The sequence below is a fragment of the Thalassophryne amazonica genome, chromosome 9 (genome assembly GCF_902500255.1).
Source record: "Thalassophryne amazonica chromosome 9, fThaAma1.1, whole genome shotgun sequence".
Lineage (NCBI taxonomy): Eukaryota > Metazoa > Chordata > Actinopteri > Batrachoidiformes > Batrachoididae > Thalassophryne > Thalassophryne amazonica.
Genome location: NC_047111.1, coordinates 55,308,762 through 55,313,075, shown reverse-complemented (window position 1 = coordinate 55,313,075; position 4,314 = coordinate 55,308,762). Strand labels below are relative to the sequence as shown.

General features: G+C 41.8%; 1 non-coding gene across 1 annotated transcript; it reads right to left on the bottom strand.

The window, feature by feature from the left end:
- Positions 1 to 3,760: 3,760 nt before the first annotated feature.
- On the bottom strand, positions 3,761 to 3,831 carry trnag-gcc. The gene has a single exon. It is a non-coding gene; the product is annotated as a tRNA-Gly (tRNA).
- Between the last annotated feature and the right edge of the window lie 483 nt (positions 3,832 to 4,314).

Genomic DNA, 4,314 nt, shown 5'->3' with positions numbered 1-4,314 from the left:
AAGAACCAACTTAATTACGGCACCAAAAAAAAAAAAAAAATCTACAGTGCAGAAGTTATGTACTAATTTTGAAGAATTTGCCATAAAATATTTTTTTAAATTTTGGGAAAATGAGTTGGCATTAAGTTTAGGCATTCTCGGGTTCAGCAATAATACAAAAAACCACATTCATTCATTCATTCTCTATTATACAAATAATAAATGATTATGAGTTCACTCGTATGACTATTTCATGAGGCAAAGCTGGAACATACCATTCAACTCGAAGCAGAGTTGAATGGTATGTTCCAGCTTTCACTTCATGAAACATTTGCTGTTTTGAAAGAATGTAAAAACATTCATTATCTGTTTTATAACAGATAAAATAGGTCTTTGTTATTTGATATTTTATTAATTTATAAACAACAGAAAAGGGACTTACATTTTGGTGTTCCACTGCTGCTAAAGTCCAATACTTCCATAAAAAAAGACTTTGTGTAGTTCCTCAGTCCAGCAAAAAAAAAAAAAAACATCATCTGAACAGCTCTTCATGCATCCAGACGGCTTACCGCAGAGTGGATTTGAGTGTGAGTGTGTTTGTGTGTATGTTAGAAGAACTAGCACCATCAATTAGCTCAATCAAATTGTTGTCCCGCTTGTGTCGTTGTCCCGCGTGCTTCTGTGTACTTCCTCATTGCAGCAAAAAAAGTATGCCAGAAATTTGTCTAGCTTTTCATTCTAACTTCCTCCTAACAGCTCTGCCTCCAGATGACTTACAGCGCAGTGGATTTGTTTTGTGTGTGTGTGTGCGCGTGTATGCATGTGCGTCTGTGTGCGTGTGTGCGCGCAGAGTGCAATGGTATCAAACATATAGGGCCAAAATGCACTCTAAATGCAATGCAACACAAATGGGATGAATAATCCATGTCACGTGACATACAAAGCACCAATCAAATGACAAGGATCCACTCAGCCGTTATATAAACTCACCTATTTAACTCACCTCCAATTAAGGATGACGGGGAGGTGGATCCTATGCCAGTGGTCATTGGGAGAGAGGTGAGATACATCCTGGATAGACTGGCAGTCTATTGCAGGGCAACATACTTACATATTTAGGCAAATAGGGTTTTGATACTCTGTTCAGGAAACTGGGGACATTTAAAGGCTCTTGGTGAAATCCAATCATGGTTAAATTTGAAGATGCATGAGATACACTCATTTGGGATGCCCAGTTCAAATTTGGTATAAGACTGATAAAATGTGTTGAAGATATAATGGGCACAAAATAGTATCATTGGTGCACTTGTGTTCACACACACTGATGCATGTTTGAATGGACAAGTGCAATTCTATATTGTCTTTTTGACTTATGGGCTGTGGTGGAAAATAGGGCAGCGCAGTCTTGTTTGAACCCCTACGTGATATAGCGGGATTTGACCACATGTGGGATCAGCTGGCATGAACATGGCAGAGAATCCCCAGGAGGAGTGTGAGAGTTTCAGCACAGACCATTCAACCCGGCGTTGGTAAACTTAAAAGCATACTCGCTATCACCTAGTGGACCTGTCGGATTATGACGTGATGGTTTAAAATGGTTTCCGCTGAAACCCCCATCCTCCGAATAGTTTGTGCTCACCCTCCCACACTCCGCCTGGGGGTTAGTCTCTTCCCACAGACAGTGTCAATTCTAACTGGAAAATAGTGTACTGTTTTGTTTTCAGCTGCAATCACCAAAGCAGTCACGAAAAGTATAGTTTTTTCGGTTCCCAGTGGAGAAGAGAAGACAAGACAAATGGGAGATGTCGTGTCAGTAAGCGTTAGCCTTCACAGCTAACTAGAGTAGCTACGTTCTCTCGCATGCACAACCGCCTCGACACGGTTGAGCTCCGAGTCATAAACAAACTGCAACACATGTCCACTTTCCACTGCATCGTCACTTTTTCTTTGTATTTTCACTTTGTTTGTGTGTAATTTGCCCAAAATCTCAGAGAAAGTGCCGTGTGGTTCTGTCCCCGGAAGTAGAGAACATCATATGCGTCATATTTTACCCGTTTAGTGCCCACCCTCAAATGAGACTGCACTGCCTAATTATTCAATTAACAACGTCTTGGAACATTCACCTGCATTTCACGTTGCCGTTACTGCACCTTGTAGCTGCCCCAGGTCCTTTAATGACAACCACCCAGGCATAAAAACAATTCAAAAGTACCTACCTATATGCTGTAATGAGGTGAAATGTAATCATTTACTTGGGTCTTCTTTAACCATTGAGGTCCTTCACACTGAGGCACCTACACATTGGTCCATGCACAGAAAAATATGCCATATCTCCAAAATGTCTTAACTGATGTTTGCTTACAATGCAAGTGATACTTCTCATCTGAGTGTCTCTAAGTAACCGTTTGCTTTATATAATGTCATTCCAGCATTACCCAAAGATCCTCCAAAGAGACTGAGTACCAAAGACATCCAATCATTAGGCCATGTTTACATGGGCACTTTAATGTGGATCTGATTGAATTCTATCCGATTGGTGGCTCAGATTGTCCTGTTTACGTGAACATGCCATAAAAGTGATCCAATTCCTCTGCAGGTTTGCATGCACCATGATTACCATCCGATTCAGTCAATAGAGCAATCCCATAATGCTTTGCATTGTGAGATCTACCATCTGGGACATGCACAAATCATGCAATATTGAGTTGTACTCGGAAGCCTGCCAGTATAAACAATGGATATGTTAGCTAGATTAATCAAGATTGCTGTTATTCTTTGCATGTATGTTTTGAAACTGCAGCACCAGAGGAACATGCTTCTTCTTCAGAACTTGTTCAGAAGGAGATGAGCACAGAATGTGTTTTTATGGGATGTGGCACATATGTCTCTGTTGCCTGTCCCAAATGAAAATGAAGCCTTGGAAAATGCATCAAATTTCTCAAATAATGGGACTAACTGATGGGACACACATCCCAATCCTTCCTCCAGCAGATGGCTACAAGAGGTTTGTGAATAGAACGGACTGGCCTTCCTATGTACTACAGGGTGTTGTCGACCGCAAATGCAGGTATGCTATTTCTGAACGTCTGTCATTTTCATAGTCCCACAATCAATAACATCACATCTACTGGTTTTAAGATTTCGACAAATTTTATGACCCACCCAGAAGTTCGGTCATCCATGGGAGGCTAGGAGTAGAGTCGCTGCTCCTTCGCTTTGAAAGGAGCCAGTTGAGGTGGTTCGGGCATCTGGTAAGGCTCCCTGGGGCGACTCCCAAGGGAGGTGTTCCAGGCAAGTCCATCTGGGAGGAGACCCCGGGGAAGACCCAGGACTAGGTGGAGAGATTATATCTCCACACTGGCCTGGGAACGCCTCGGGATCCCGTCAGAGGTGGTCAATGTGGCACGGGAAAGGGTCCCCTGCTGGAGTTGCTGCCCCCGCAACCTGAACCCGGAAAAGTGGTTGAAGATGAGACAAATTTTATGTGTGGCTTTTAGGTAGAGCCCACTATAAAATCCCACAAGACTTATTTTACACAATGAACTGTTTCAAAATATGACCATAAATTGTCCATTCTGTTCAACTATTTTATTTATTTAACCAGGTTAGTCCCATTGAGACTGACACCTAGACAATTCTAAAGTTTCCAATTCACCTAACCTGCATGTCTTTAAATGTGGGAGGAAAATTATGCAAACTCCACATAGAAAGGACACAGGTGAGAATCAAGGCCATGACCTTCTTGCTAACCACTAAGCCACCATGCTGCCAAGAATTCCACTGCATTGGCCGGGAATCGAACCCAGGCCTCCCGCATGGCAGGTGAGAATTCTACCACTGAACCACCAACGTTCAGTTGCAAAATGACTGAAGCGCCCACTATGCCAATGTTTTGGGCCATTCAGATCTTTTTGAGAGAGCTCATCTCCTGCCAAAAGGCACCTTTCACACTTTTCCTATGAGAAAAAGTCATACCATTACACCCTGTGTCTTTTTCCCCTGAATTATTATTAAGGAGATAATGGCTCATTAAGCATCAGGTCTGTTTGTAAGGTCTGTAAGCATTAAGGACTGTTTTTAAAAAGCACAAAGTCTGTTTTCATTGTTTTGCAGACGACATTCAGATTTACCTTCCTGTAATTTCGTGTGATACCCAGGCTGCTGTAAAAATACTACAAGACTGTCTAAATGATGTACAAGTCTGGATGAGAGCTAATTTTCTGAATCTTAATAAAAATAAAACTGAGATTTTAGTGTTCGGGCAAAGTAACCCTCTACAAGGACAAGACAGTGTTATTGGTTCTCTGTCCACTTTTTGCCGCCCATTTTGTAAAA